The sequence below is a fragment of the Dryobates pubescens genome, unplaced genomic scaffold (genome assembly GCF_014839835.1).
Source record: "Dryobates pubescens isolate bDryPub1 unplaced genomic scaffold, bDryPub1.pri scaffold_54_arrow_ctg1, whole genome shotgun sequence".
In the NCBI taxonomy this organism is placed as follows: Eukaryota; Metazoa; Chordata; class Aves; order Piciformes; family Picidae; genus Dryobates; species Dryobates pubescens.
Genome location: NW_026530777.1, coordinates 105,036 through 121,052, shown reverse-complemented (window position 1 = coordinate 121,052; position 16,017 = coordinate 105,036). Strand labels below are relative to the sequence as shown.

General features: G+C 46.9%; 1 pseudogene; it reads right to left on the bottom strand.

Annotated features, from left to right (window-relative positions):
- Positions 1-3,949: 3,949 nt before the first annotated feature.
- LOC128899748 (U2 spliceosomal RNA) lies at positions 3,950-4,162 on the bottom strand (annotated as a pseudogene).
- Positions 4,163-16,017: the final 11,855 nt, after the last annotated feature.

Sequence of the window (16,017 nt, the reverse complement as noted above, 5' to 3'; positions counted from 1 at the left end):
AAACAAACAAGAGGAGCTGGAAGCCTTGTTACAGCAGGAAAGTTATGACGTAGTTGCCATCACAGAGACGTGGTGGGATAGCTCACATGACTGGAGTGCTGCAATTGATGGCTACAGGCTCTTCAGGAGAGATAGACAAGGAAGAAGGGGTGGAGGGGTGGCCCTGTACATCAGGGAGGCACTAGATGCCATTGAACTAGAGATTAGGGACGATCAGGTTGAATGCTTGTGGGCAAGAATTAGAGGGAAGACCGGTAGGGCAGACATCCTGGTTGGAGTATGTTGTAGACCACCCAACCAGGAGGATGATGTCGACGAAGCATTCTATAGACAGCTTAAGGCTGTCTCAAGATCTCCTGACCTTGTCCTTATGGGCGACTTCAACCTGCCTGACATCTGCTGGGATCTCAACACAGCAGAGAGGAGACAGTCTAGGAGGTTCTTAGACTGCATGGAGGACAGCTTCTTATCCCAGGTGCTGCGTGAGCCTACCAGGGGCAAGGCTATGCTTGACCTCCTCTTCACCAGCAGGGAAGGGCTGGTGAGTGATGTGGTGGTCGGAGGCTGTTTAGGGGCCAGCGGCCACGAGATAATAGAATTTTCGGTATTTGGTCAAACTAAGAGGGGCAGCAAGAAGACCTCCACTCTGGACTGCCGGAGGGCGGACTTCAGGTTGCTCAAGGAAATAATTCAGAGGGTTCCTTGGGAGAAAGCCCTTAAAAATAAAGGGGTCCAGGAGGGCTGGACCTACTTCAAGAAAGAACTGATGAAGGCTCAGGAGCAGGCTGTGCCAGTGTGCCGGAAGAGGAGCCACTAGGGCAGGCGGCCAGCCTGGTTGTGTAATGAACTTTTAATAGAACTAAGGGAAAAAAAGAGGGTGTATCATCTTTGGAAGAAAGGGGAGGCAACCCATGGAATGTTTAAAGAGGTTGCTAGGTCATGTAGAAGGAAAATTAGAGAGGCAAAAGCACATTTGGAACTCAAACTGGCCTCTGATGTGAAGGACAACATAAAGTCCTTCTATAAATATATTAATAGCAAGAGGAAGGGCATGGACAACCTCCACTTCTTGGTTGACATGGAGGGAAATGTTGTATCACAGGATGAGGAAAAGGCAGAGGTACTTAACACCTTCTTTACCTCAATTTTTACTAGCGGGAAAGAACGTCTACCAGACAGCTGGCCTACAGAGCTGGCAGAAGGAGCTAGGGAGTAGCATAGTTTCCCTGTGTTCCATGAGCAAGAGTTTGGAGCTCTCCTCAGCAGCTTAGATCCCCACAAGTCCATGGGACCAGATGGGATCCATCCTAGGGTGCTGAGAGAGCTGGCAGATGAGCTGGCCAAGCCACTCTCCATGATTTTTCATCAGTCCTGGCTCACTGGAGAGATCCCAGATGACTGGAAGCTGGCCAACGTGGTACCCATCCACAAGAAGGGCCGGTTGGATGAGCCAGGGAATTACAGGCCTGTCAGCCTGACCTCAGTGCCAGGAAAGACTATGGAGCAGGTCATCCTGAGTGCAATCACACAACACTTAGAGGATGGCCAAGGGATCAGGCCCAGCCAGCATGGGTTTAGGAAGGGCAGGTCCTGCCTGACCAACCTGATCTCCTTCTATGATCAGGTGACCCGCCTGGTGGATGTGGGCAGGCCTGTGGATGTAGTCTACCTGGACCTCAGCAAGGCCTTTGACACTGTTCCCCATTGCAAACTCCTGGCCAAGCTGTCAGCCCATGGCTTGGATGGGAGCACACTGCGATGGGTTAGGAACTGGCTGGAGGGCTGAGCCCAGAGAGTGGTAGTGAATGGTGCCACATCCAGCTGGCAGCCAGTCACTAGTGGTGTGCCCCAAGGATCAGTACTGGGTCCCATGCTCTTTAACATCTTTATTGATGATCTGGAAGAGGACATTGAGTCCATCATCAGTAAATTTGCTGACGACACCAAGCTGGGGGCAGGAGTTGATCTGCTGGAGGGTAGAGAGGCTCTGCAGAGGGACCTCGACAGGCTGGGCAGATGGGCAGAGTCCAACGGCATGAGATTTAACACATCCAAGTGCCGGGTTCTGCACATTGGCCACAACAACCCCATGCAGAGTTACAAGCTGGGGTCAGAGTGGCTGGAGAGCAGACATTGGAATGGGCTGCCTGGGGAGGTGGTGGAGTCGCCATCACTGGAGGTTTTCAGGAGGAGACTTGATGGGGTGCTTGGTGCCGTGGGTTAGTTGTTTGGGTGGTGTTTGATTGGTTGATGGGTTGGACGCGGTGATCTTGAAGGTCTCTTCCAACCTGGTTTATTCTATGTATTCTATGTATTCTATGTATTCTGTTGGCCGCCCTTTTTGGCTCCTGCCTCTGCTGGATGAGAGCTGCTGCATCTGCCCTCCTGCTCCTCAGCCACGTGGCCGGACCTGATCCTTCTCCCTGCTGCCTCCACACCTCCTCAGAGAGAAGACTGGTTTTGTATGATTTTTCTCTTGTCCCCCTCCCATCCATCCTTGTTCCTTGTCCCTTGTGAACCTTTCCTGTTATTGTTATACAGTTTAAAGAAAATTCTTCACCTCTCTACTTCCATGCTGACTCCAGATTATTGTTTTGTGGATCTGCTCCTTACCCCTTCCCTCCCTCCCCCCGCCCCATTTGGGGAGAGGAGGGGAAGTGGGGGAGAGATTCTCAACCTTTCCCCTATCTGGGCTTTCAACTCCCAGCTAAGGCTCAAACCATTACAACAGGTTACTGTGATGCTCTGGCTCTGTGATGCTGGGGCACTATGATGTTCTGATGTTGTGAAGCTCTGGCATTGTGACACTGGCAATGTGACACTCTGGAATTGTGATGTTATGGAACTGTGACACTCCAGCACTGTGATGCTATGCTATTGTGATGTTATGGCACTGGGATGCTCAGGTACTATGGTGCTATGGCACTGTGATGCTCTGGCTCTTGATGCTCTGGCACTGGGATGCTCTGGTACTGCGATGCTATGGCACAGCAATGCTATGATAGTGTGATGCTCTGTCACTGTCATGTTCTGGCTTCGTGATGCTCTCCCACTCTGACACTCTAGCAGTGTGACACTATGTTACTGTGATGCTCTGGCATTATGATGCTATGGTACTGTGACTATATGCTATTGTGATCCTATGGCACTGTGATGCTCAGGTATTGTGATGCTCTGGCACTCTAATGCTGTAGTGAAGGATGCTTATGGTCAGGATTGTGCCCCAAACATTTCTGGAACATACTCCTCTGAGGGTTAACCCTCTTTTGTTTCCTCCTCCTTTCTGGGGGCAACAGGGGGGATCCTGGCGCCACTGAGTCCAGGTAAACAGCCTGGGCATAGCATATACTTACACCATATTCGGTAGGTGTTAGTCCATTCGTTAATCTTGCGTTAGCAACAGAATGCTCATTGGGCCAGTATTCACTGGGGCAAATGGTAAATAGGGGTCGTTGGGTAAATGAGCCTGTGAGTGTGTGCGTGCCAGTGCTGTCATGGTTCACACAGTATCACAGTAACTAAGGTTGGAAGAGACCCCAAGGATCATCAAGTCCAACCTGTTCCAACAGACCTCACAACTAGACCATGGCACCAAGTGCCACGTCCAATCTCCCCTTCAACACCTCCAGGGACGGCGACTCCACCACCTCCGCGGGCAGCCCATTCCAATGACGAATGACTCGCTCAGTGAAGAACTTTTTCCTCACCTCGAGTCTAAACCTCCCCTGGCACAGCTTGAGACTGTGTCCCCTTGTTCTGGTGCTGGTTGCCTGGGAGAAGAGACCAACCCCCTCCTGTCTACAACCACCTTTCAGGTAGTTGTAGAGGGCAATGAGGTCACCTCTGATCCTTCTCTTCTCCAGGCTAAACAATCCCAGCTCCCTCAGCCTCTCCTCACAGGGCTGTGCTCAAGGCCTCTCACCAGCCTTGTTGCCCTTCTCTGGACACGTTCAAGTGTCTCGATGTCCTTCCTAAACTGAGGGGCCCAGAACTGGACACAGAAAAAAATCTCCTGATCCAACTCCCAAGTCCAAAAATCCATTTAATATAAAGTCCTCTGATCGAGGACGTATCAGATATTAAACTGATAAGATATTAAACTGATAAGAACAGATACTACACTTGATCTTAGCCAAAAGGTTCACCTTGTCCGAGACTCAAGCCAGTGCCCCAAGAGACCTCACGCTCCTTTGCCACCGTCACCCTGCTGCATGCGGTGCCGTGGGCAGTATCCCATGGGATCAACCACGACGCAATCCATTGATGCAGGAGGAACGCCAGCAGCCCGTGTGAGCCAGCGTCACTGACCTGCCACAGCCCCCCCTCGAGCGGGAGACCTCTGTGTCCTGGGAGAACCAGCAGCTACGCGGTGCAGCCACGCGGCCAGCGCCATTTCCTGTCTCTGTCTTACGGCACATCCGTGCCACGTTTCTGGACTATAAATATTATTAAGGGGAGACCTCACAAAGTCCTCAGCTTGTAAGTCAAGCCTTTCTTTATGGAGTTTCCAGTTAAGGTAGCGTTTGGATTGCCCCGAGTGGAGGGTTGCCAGTCACCAACCAACCCCCTCCCCTGCTGCTTTCTGAATTAGTTTCGATTCTAAGTTCTGTAAATTGCTTGATTCAATTGCCCATATTTAAACATTCTGTAAACATTGTTTCACTGACCAGATATTGATACCTGTGAAGGGTGACTGTAAATACCCCTTTACAGAGTTTGTAAATAAATTTAACATATATTTTTGTTGGTGTATCTGCCGCTCTTTTTCTGAGGGCATATTCACAACAACAAGCAGGACGACATGCAGTGGATATAGACACAACATGCAGTATGTACAATATATACAGCAAAGAACAGAAAACCTGCCCTCCTCCAGCGAGGAGGGTCCCCCCCAAAACCCCTTCTCCCCCTTCCTCCTTTTTTTCCCAAAAAGGGTTAGAGAGGTAATTGTTAAGGAGGAAATTCTGCCAGCTCAAAGTGTGTGCTAAGGAAAGAAAAAAAATTAGTTTCTTATCTCCTTAGTTGAAGGTCAGCAGCCAAGCTCAGAGAAACAGCAGGTGATCAAACAGTCTGAAGCAGACAGAGCTGATTGAAACACCAACTGAACTAAAACTAAAATTTAAAGTTGCATTCTGCCAATCCACCAATAAGATTCATTTAGAATATCTTTGTTTCACTTTTCACACAAAAACATTCAGTCAGAGTGTCTCAGTAACTGTCCCTTTCTTAAAGGCATACCTAAAACTGTCACACCGAGGATGGCCAGGGGCACACACAGTTCACAGCTGTGTTACAAGGTCAGTCACACCTGCTGCATGGTCACCTGGACCATCTGGAGCCCAGGAAATGTCCAGGTTTGCAAATTCACAGGGGCTTAGCCCCTTGCCTGGGCTAGGGCATGTTTTGGGGGTTGTCCCTTCAGGACAGGTGCTGCATTTGTGCCCTGGGAGCCACCCCCTTGCTTTCACTAAATACAAGCTGGGTAGCACCCAGTGTTGTAGTGCATGTAGGGATGGCTGATCCCCAGCCAGCTGCCAACTGCAAATTCAAAACACTTCCTTGGGCACTGATGTCAGTTAGGAATTTCACAGCCACTCTTTCAGGTCCAGATGGGATTAAAATGAAAGGCTCTGAATTATCAGCCTTGGACAGACCACAGCATCACAGAACCAACCAGGTTGGAAGAGACCTCCAAGATCACCAAGTCCAACCAATCACCCAACCCTAACTAATCAACCAGACCATGGCACAGTGCCTCATCCAGGCTCTTCCTCAACACCTCCAGGGATGCTGACCCCACCCCCTCCCTTAGCAGCCCATCCCAAGGCCAATCTCTCCTGTGAAGAACTTCTTTCTAAGACCAAGCCTAAACCTCCCCTGGCACAGCTTGAGACTGTGTCCTCTTGTTCTGGTGCTGCTTGCCTGGGAGAAGAGACCAACCCCCACCTGGCTACAATCTCCTTTCAGGGAGTCGCAGAGAGCAAGGTCTCCCCTGAGCCTCCTCTTCCCTAAACAACCCCAGCTCCCTCAGCCGCTCCTCGTAGGGCCAGGCTGCAGACCCCTCCCCAGCTTTGTTGCCCTTCTCTGGACACCTTCCAGCATCTCAACATCTTTCTTGAACTGAAGAATGTTAATGAAGTGGTGAGGGAGGCCTGATTCAGTCACTGCCCCATTTAGTCTTTTGCCTCCTGCCAGCAAGGCATGAAAGCGTTAACTTCCTTTCCTGGAGAAGCAGCAGGAACCCCCCCCCGGGGGCTGCCACTTCTGTCTTTGCCACAGCTGCTGCTATGGTAACTGCCACCGCAGTGCCAGCCCCTGGTTTTTATCAAGAGCACCAGGAGTTTATTTGCCAGTTGGGCTTTGGCTTCAAGACCACCTCAGGCACTCCCAGGGCTAGAGCCTGCTTGTGGCAGGTGAATACAGCCACTGGATTCACGTGGGCAGTATCTCCCTTTGCCTCTGTCCCTGCCCCTCTGGAGCAATACCCAGACGGGTCTGGGTGTAGTAGGTTGAAAGAGGGCTTAGCTCTCGCTCCTCCACAGAGTAAGAAACCACAACTAGCCCAGTCGAAAGAGCAAGGTATGTATTTACAAGCATATATGGAAAGCAGGTTATATATGACACAATATATACAGGTATTTACAATATATACACAGAAATATACAGCAAAGAGAAATAACACAACAAAAAATCCCTCCCCGAGGGAGGGATCCCCTCCTTGGAACCCCCTCTCTCCCCCCCTACCTCCCTTTTTCCCCAAAAAGGGGTTAGAGAGAGAGAAAGGCAAGTTACTAAGGAAAAGAGTTGTTAGTAAGCTTCAAAAGCCCATGCAGGATTAGTGTTTGCTTATCTGAAGGCCAACTCCAGCAGTTCGCAGAAGAAGCAGGCAGGGAGAACAGGCTGAAACACCAAACTCCCCCGACTCCCAAACCCAACTGAACTGAGGAAAAAAAAAAAAATTCCAACTGCTCTACAATCTAAAGCTGCATTTTTGTCTATCCACCAATGAAATTCGTTTAGAATATCAGAATGTTTTGGTTCTAGTACCGAAAACATTTAGCCAGTGTCTCAGCACTGTTTGTCCTTAAAGGCACAGTGTCAAACGGTCACAGTCCACCCCTTTCTAAACAATTTCATTGGCTGTTTGTACTGTCCATCCAATCCAGAACAATATTTACAGTTTGTAAGTCAAGTTCATAGTCCATTCCGGCTATACTCAGATGTAGATGATTCAGAAGTCCAAGAAAATCCAAAAATCAAGAAAATGGAAAACAGTTTGTCTCTCTGCAGACGAAGCGAAGAAAAGGGAAACAGGGACACAGGGACTCTCAGTTGACTCAGGGCTCTCAGGGTTCTCAGGGTTCGTGCACCGTAGATTCCTCAGGGATTCTTCCTTTGGACGCGATGTAGCTGTACAACAGTCTGAAATTAAACTCTCTCAGCTAAAGTTAAATCTCTTTGTGGAATACACTGAATTTTACCATTCTCTTGCATTACCCAATAAGTGTGACCCGGACCTTCTGCTGAGACCACCCCTCGGACAGGTTTAACCTCTCCTGAGGGCGAAAATACCCAAACAGTTTTACCTAACAGGTTCTTTTCTCTAACAACAGGAGCTCTATCACCTTCTACTCTCAGCAGCAGATCTGAATGTGCCGGTCCAGCTCGGTTCACTGAACCTCTACTATTCACCAGCCAGGTTGCTTGTGCTAAATGTTTTTCCCAGTTTTTCAAAGATCCACCTCCCATGGCTTTGAGAGTGGTCTTCAACAAACCGTTGTAGCGTTCAATCTTCCCTGCAGCTGGTGCATAGTAAGGAATATGGAAAATCCACTCAATGCCGTGCTCTTTTGCCCAGCTCTTTACAAGGTTGTTCTTGAAGTGAGTTCCGTTGTCTGACTCAATCCTCTCTGGAGTTCCGTGTCTCCACAGGATCTGACTCTCCAGACCGAGAATGGTGTTTGTTGAGGAATGGCTTGCAAAGACATGGTTCTATGGGACAACTGTTTGAACAAGAGCATGTAGGCCGGACTCCATCTTGTTATTTACTGCTCACAGTAAGCTAGTGTGTTGATGCAGCCAGGCCACCGTGGCCTTGTAGCTGTGCTTGCAGCTGCCTGCAAAGGATAACAGGATACCAAAGCAAGGTCACTACGCCCTTACAGGCGATAACAAGTAAAGAAGAATGTAAAACAGAATTCTTGTGATTATCTCATCAGGATGGGAAAGCAGGATGTTTAACTGCAGAAGGTGGGGTTGGCAGCTAGGCTACTGTATATAAGAAGTGTCTGATGCTCAATAAAGTTGGATTTTCGTGGATCATATTGATCGTTTGCGACCCCTTCTTGCGGCAAGTGGCGCCTGAACTCGGGACCCCACAGAGAGGGTTCGACCGGGATCCCACAGAGAGGGTTCGACCCCACAGAGAGGGTCATAGACTCACAGAGAAGTCTGAAGGTTCCTTGAGGGTTCGACCCCACAGAGAGGGTCATAGACTCACAGAGAAGTCTGAAGGTTCCTCGAGGGTTAAGTGTACGGTCGTGAGTGTGGAGGCAAGAAGTACCGGCCCGGGATAGCAGTACCGGAGGCTGTTCGTTGACCCACGGAGAGGCAGAGAGCTCGTTGACCCACAGAGAGGCAGCGAGACGACAGCCTGAGAGCCGAAGACGTTGTAACCTGGAACTGCTTGGGAACTGTGCGCACAGGTACTAATGTATAATGGATAGGCAGGCAACGTATGATTTACTTAAGTGCTTTTTAGAAAAGCGGGGCTCTAAGTTAGATGTTAAAAAGGAACTGATGCCGTTGTTAGAGCATGCAGAAAGTCTGGGATATTTTAAAGATCCTAATGAGGTTTTGAAAGAGAAGAGTGGAGGAAACTTGGGACTACATTATGGAACAAAAAAGCAGGATAGTAATATTACAACGGGAGAGGACAGAAAAATTTGCTAGCGGAGACAGTTGTTTTGATGAAACTTGTTTGGAGAGACTATGGAAACAGACTGTGGGACTGGGTCACTATCAAGCTGCAAGAGCCGTGGCGAGAATGCATAAACTGTATTAAAAAATATAAACTAGAACAGCGAAAGGCTGCTGCAGTTACAGCAAAGTTGTCAGGACGAGTTGCAGCCAGACGATGTGTTTCAAAGTATCGACCGATTGACCGGGGCCGCCCCCGATACATCTTACGGCGGCCACATCGCGTTTTGCCAGCCAGCACTGCTGTCTGCACCCAGCGGGGAAAAAGCCGAGAAAAGCGAGGAATTCAAACAGCGCCGACTTTGTTTTACGGCCCCTCTGAGTAACAGCGGAGCGCTTGGGGGCTCGCGGTGACGGCGTTCTTACCACCGCACCCTGCCCGCCAGCCCTGCCGGCCCCCGTGGATACCGATGGCTCCGATCAAGGCAGTACCGACTGACGTACCACTGATACCGGCAGCACTGACAGCAGCAGCAGCCCAGCGGCGGCCGCTTGCCCGGCCCCCGCCCCTTTCCCCCGCAGAGGCTCGCACCAGCGACCCCCCTTCCCAGCGGCTTCAGCCGCGACTCTGCTCTGATTTAAAGCAACAGTGCTAATTTTCTCATTCCTGGTTGTAATGTCTTTCAGAAATTTGCTATTTAGAGTTTTGCTAAGTTTTTGTAATAAGAATGATGATTGGTACGCATTTGGCACTTGTGGGTGGTTAATACATAGCCATTGTGCTAAGGTGTGAAGATTTGTTATTTAGAGTTTTGCTGGGTTTTCCTGGTGAGCGTGATGAATGGTATGCATTTAGTACTTGTGGGAAGTTAATGCACGGTGATTGTACTGAGGTGTGAGTACTTGGTGATGAGTTCACCTTGTGAGATTTTCTTTTGGTTCGAACCTTCTTGTTTTTGTTTTTTGTGTCTGCCTCGGCATTTCAAAGGAGCTCCATGTAATATTGTAATAATGTTAAGGATTGCTGACAAAATAGCTTTTAATAAAAATGTAAGAATTGCTAGTAATAAATAAAAAATAAGGATTATCAAGACTACTAGATTTAAACAAAAACTCTATAAAAAGAAGACATCAAGAAAGCTAAAATGCACAATAATAATAAAAGGAATTAATAGAAAAGCAGGTTACAAATATAATAAAAAGGCAAAAATAAAAAATAAAAATAGAAAATAGATTAAATGAACTAAACATGCAAAAAAAAAATTGAAGAATATAAGAGCAAACTAAAAGATTCAATACTAGATAAAAAAATAAAAAATAAAAAACATTAAAGTTAAAAATAAAAAGGTGATTAGTATAACAAATTAAAATACAGATTAAAAATTACAATGACAAAATACAAATAATAATTAGGAAAGTAGACAAGAAATAAATTTTTAAAAAACAGATGACAAGTAGGTCGCCTCAAGCCTTCTTTCCTGCTACCTGTGATCATCGCAATAAACAACAGCAGAGGAATCAAGACCATGCGGACACAGCATTGCCCATGAAGCTGAACATCGATCAGCTGGGATCACAAATGCCATTCAGAAGAATGTACCATGGCACCATGTGAATTAGGACTGAATATTATGGTTGTTTGATAACTTTGTCTTCTCTCTTGTTAACTAGGGATAAAGTTTCATCTTTACATTTCACCAAACAAAAACTGAACCAAAACAAAAAAAAAAGGGGGGGGAATAGAGAGAATACCCCCATAGCAGAAAAAAATAGCTCATGGTAACCCTAGAGATGCTGTAACCGTAGAAACATCAACCCTAGAAGTGCTGTAACCCTCTCACCACAAGACACACAGCACAACTGTCATGAAATGACAACCAGCAAACCTGCTTAGCACTGACCTCAACAACTGTCACGATGACCCAAGATGTCAACAGAGAGCATCTAACTTCTGAGTGTCGTGACTGCTTAACTGTTGCATGGATGTTAAGAGATCAGAATTACTAGGATGAGAAAAAACACGTTATTTTGTGTAATTTTATATTGGGCAAAGCAATGAAGCTTTTTGCTCTTGCTGTTTGCAAGTTTTCTGCCTGTGAAGCTAGAGCCTGGCCAGATCTACCTTTACAGATTAAAGAAATCTTGCTGCCATTAAACAATTGATGATTTGTGACCATCCTAGGGAAAATAAAAATGCAACATACCCCTAAAGCAGATTGTAAAGGATAGTGCTAAGGATTGCATTTGTGTTTTAATCTCTGTGTGCAATGTGTTCAGGCATAATCAAATCTTCTCTGTCTATAAGTGAAATATAAAGACTGGAACTATTAAGATCTAAGTTCTTCTTTACAATGTCTGTTATCTTTGACCATGTATTATGCCAATGCTGTTAGAACATTCTAACTAGTTCAACTTAAGCACTGTGTCTTGTATGGGTGACATGGGCCAACGTGACAGGCAGTAACAAATTTTGTTTGAGCTTGCAGACAGTGGGTTATACAATTGATAAAAGAAGTTTTAAGGTTTTTAGGTATTATTGTATTAATTTTGATTATTGTTAAGCCTGATTGTATTATGTAAAGTGTTCAAAGAATAACCCTTAAGGCCTTATTTGTAAAAAAAAATAAAAATGGGGGAATTGTTGAGGAATGGCTTGCAAAGACATGGTTCTATGGGACAGCTGTTTGAACAAGAGCATGTAGGCCGGACTCCATCTTGTTACTTACTGCTCACAGTAAGCTAGTGTGTTGATGCAGCCAGGCCACCGTGGCCTTGTAGCTGTGCTTGCAGCTGCCTGCAAAGGATAACAGGATACCAAAGCAAGGTCACTACGCCCTTACAGGCGATAACAAGTAAAGAAGAATGTAAAACAGAATTCTTGTGATTATCTCATCAGGATGGGAAAGCAGGATGTTTAACCGCAGAAGGTGGGGTTGGCAACTAGGCTACTGTATATAAGAAGTGTCTGATGCTCAATAAAGTTGGATTTCGTGGATCATATTGATCGTTTGCGACCCCTTCTTGCGACAGTGTTGCATGCAGTTGCATGTGGAACTGCATAAGTTTCCACCCATCCAGTGTTCGCCTCTACCATAGTAAGCACGTACTGCTTACCAGAACAAGAATGTGGTAGAGTGATGTAGTCAATTTGCCAAGCTTCACCATATCTGTACTTGGACCATCTGTCACCATACCACAAGGGCTTAATTCGCTTTGCCTGCTTAATAGCAGCACAAATGTCACAGTCATGGATGACTTGTGTGATAGCATCCATGGAAATGTCTATGGATCTGTCACAAGCCCACTGGTATGTTGCATCTCTGCCTTGATGTCCTGATGAATCATGAGCCCACCAAGCTAAGAATATCTCACCTCGGTGCTTCCAGTCGAGATCAAGTTCAGAGTCCTTGTCTACTTGAGAAACTCTTGCAGCTAAATCTGCCTGATGGTTGTGCTGCTGTTACTCAGTAGCTTTGCTCTTAGGAATGTGAGCATCAATGTGTCTCACTTTCACTGGAATTCTCTCGACTCGATCAGCAATGTCTTGCCACAGGTCGGCTGCCCAGATGGGTTTTCCTTTCCTCTGCCAGCCATTCTTTTTCCAGTTCTTTAGCCAACCCCATAGAGCATTGGCTACCATCCATGAGTCAGTGTTGAGATAAAGCTTTGGCCATCTCTCATGTTCAGCTACGTCGAGAGCTAGCTGGACAGCTTTTACCTCTGCAAACTGACTGGATTCTCCTTCTCCATCCTTCGCCTCTGCAACTCGGCGTGTTGGACTCCACACGGCAGACTTCCACCTTCGCTTGTTCCCGTCGAGACGACAGGAACCATCTGAGAACAAAGCATATTTCTTTTCATCACCAGAAAGGTCATTGTAAGGAGGAGCTTCCTCAGCACGAGTTACTCTCTCCTCTGGAGGTTTAGTGCAGTTGGTACCTTCAGGCCAACTTGAGATCACCTCCACCAGACCAGGTCGTCCAAGATTTCCCATTCGAGCTCTCTGTGTTATCAGAGCCATCCACTTAGACCAGGTGGAATCTGTGGCATGATGTGGTGTGGAACCTTTGCCTTTGAACATCCAATTCAAAACTGGTAATCTGGGAGCTAGGAGAAGTTGTGATTCAGTTCCAATTACTTCAGAAGCTGCTTTCACTCCTTCATAGGCAGCTAGAATCTCTTTCTCTGTTGGAGTGTAATTTGCCTCTGAACCTCTGTAACCTCGACTCCAGAAGCCAAGAGGTCGTCCACGTGTCTCACCTGGAGCTTTTTGCCACAAGCACCAGGTTGGACCATTTTCACCTGCAGCTGTGTACAAAATGTTCTTAATGTCTGGACCATCTTGCACAGGTCTCAGTCCCACTGCTTGAACTACTTCTTGCTTTATCTGGTCAAAAGCTGCTTGTTGTTCAGGTCCCCAGTGGAAACTGTTCCTCTTTCGAGTCACATCATACAGAGGTTTCACAATCTGACTGTATCCAGGAATGTGTAGTCTCCAAAATCCCACTATCCCCAAGAAACGTAGAGTTTCTTGCTTGTTCGTGGGATTTGCCATGGTAGAGACTCTGTTTACCACATCCACTGGAATGTGTCGGCATCCATACTGCCACCGCACTCCCAGAAACTGGATCTCTGTGGTAGGACCTTTCACTTTGTCTCTCTTGATGGCAAAACCTGCATTCAGAAGAATGTCCATGATTTTGTTACCTTTCTCGAAGACTTCCTCAGCAGTTTTACCCCAGACGATGATATCATCGATGAACTGGATGTGTTCTGGAGCACCACCTTCCTCCAGAGCATCATGGATCACTGCATGACAGATGCTGGAGCTGTGGATCCAGCCCATTGGCAGTCTGTTGAAAGTGTACTGGATTCCTCTCCAGGTGAAAGCAAACTGAGGCCTGCACTCCTCTGCTATGGGAATAGAGAAGAAGGCATTAGCAATGTCTATGGTAGCATACCATTTGGCCTCTTTGGATTCCAGCTCATACTGGAGTTCCATCATGTCTGGTACTGCTGCACTCATAGGCGGAGTTACTTCATTCAGGGCTCGGTAGTCCACTGTCAGACGCCAGTCTCCATTCGGCTTTCGCACAGGCCACACTGGACTGTTGAAAGGTGAATGAGTTTTGCTGATGACTTTCTGACTCTCCAACTGACGAATCAGATTCTGAATGGGCAACAAAGAGTCACGGTTGGTTCTGTATTGTCTGTGATGCACAGTCCGAGAAGCAACCGGCAACTTAATGTCCTGAATCTTGTGTTGTCCCACAACTGTAGATTCATCAGAAAGCTCAGGTCTAGCGGACAGTTTCAGCTTTTGTCCATCAATTTCTACAGAAGCTACTCCAAAAGCCCATTTGTAACCTTTAGGGTCCTTGAAACGCCCTTCTCTCAGAAAATCAATTCCCAAAATACAAGGTGCATTAGGTCCGGTCACAACTGTATGCTTCTTCCACTGCTTACCAGTTAGACTTATATTAACCTCCACCTTACTTAACTCTTGAGATCCACCAGTGACTCCCAGAATAGTTATGGACTCTGATCCCTGATAATTTGATGGCATTATGGTGCACTGAGCTCCTGTGTCAACCAAGGCCCTGTACTTCTGAAATTGTGAAGTGCCAGGCCACTGGATGTACACATCCCAAGAGATTCTATTATCTCTATTACCCCTCTCCTCCCCCTGGCGGGAGGCAGGGCACCCCTAGTTATGGGGAACATGTCCACAGGTGCAACGAGCACACTGTGCAGTGTTAGAGCTGGAGCCACTGTTGGAGCTACTAGAGTTGTCCTGGGGAACTGTGGAAGTAACAGCTACCCTTCTGGTATTGCTACCTTGGGTTCTGCCACTTTGCAGTTCCCTCAGCCTCCTGAAAAGATTAGAAGTTGGTTGGCCATCCCATCTGTTCATGTTCTCACCAAACTGATCACGCAGGGTTATCCAAATAGTCCTACGTGATTGCCTTGGTGGTCTGTTTTGGTTTGGCCTGTTTTGGAATGACCTCCTTGGAGGATGTCTGTTCCTCACAGCTGAAACCTGCATCCACCTGGAAGAAGAATTGGAATTATCTCTTTGTGCCAATTGGGATATGGTGTTCTTAAATTCATCCTTCAGCTCTTTCATGCAATTCTCCAGTTTTCCAGACAGAGTTTCAATGGCTGAAACCAAAGAAACATGTGTCATGCTATCATCCAATTGTCTCAATTGATCAGTGAATTGGCCAACCATAGGAGGAGCTCCACTATAATTTCTTGCTACTATTCTGCTTGCCAGAATGTTTGCATAATTAGAAGGAGCAAGCTTGATGAGCTTTTTAGCAAGACCATTTCCTACAGGAACATCATCAGGATTCAGAGATTCATGTTCACCATAGAGTATCTCCCTAACAGCAAATTCTCTCATCTATGGTAGTCTAGGGCTTAGGATTCCATGGAAGATCATCTCGGGAGGGGTATCTCATGAGAACCGCCATTAAAAGGCGTATCCACAGATTAACCTTACCGAGAGCCTTGCCTAGATGTCTATCTATTCCATTATCCTTCGAGAGAGTTCCTAGCTGAGCTGCTGACTTGTCTCCAACCATTAGAGCTGGAGCACCTGTATCATAACAACTACCAAGCCAAGCAAGAACTGGCTCCTTATCTGCTCTGAGATAGTCTTTGCGCACATTTCGTAATTCCTCACGCGGTGAAGAGTAGTCGGTTATGTCATCTTCTTCTTGCTCCTTTGCCTCCTCTTCCTCAACTTGTGGTTCCAACAACCTTTCTGTCACTCTCTCAAGGATCCCTTTAAGCTGAGAAGCACCACCACTAGCTGCTGTCCTACCAAGAGATGCATCTCGATCCTCTGATGATCTCAATAACTCAGCTATATTTTTAAGACAAATTTTCTCTTCCTCCCCAGCAGAAGAACCTTGCTGTGCATCCCCATCAGCTCCTGAATCAGCTTTAGGCTTACCCCTCCTTGTTGTTAAAACTGCTACTTGCTTTACTGGAGCTGTGTTTGGGTTTCCAGCTGCCTTATTATCAGAAGCTGATAAGCTTTGAGACAGATTAGCTGCTTTGGAGGACACTTCCGTCCTGCCATGGAAGAAG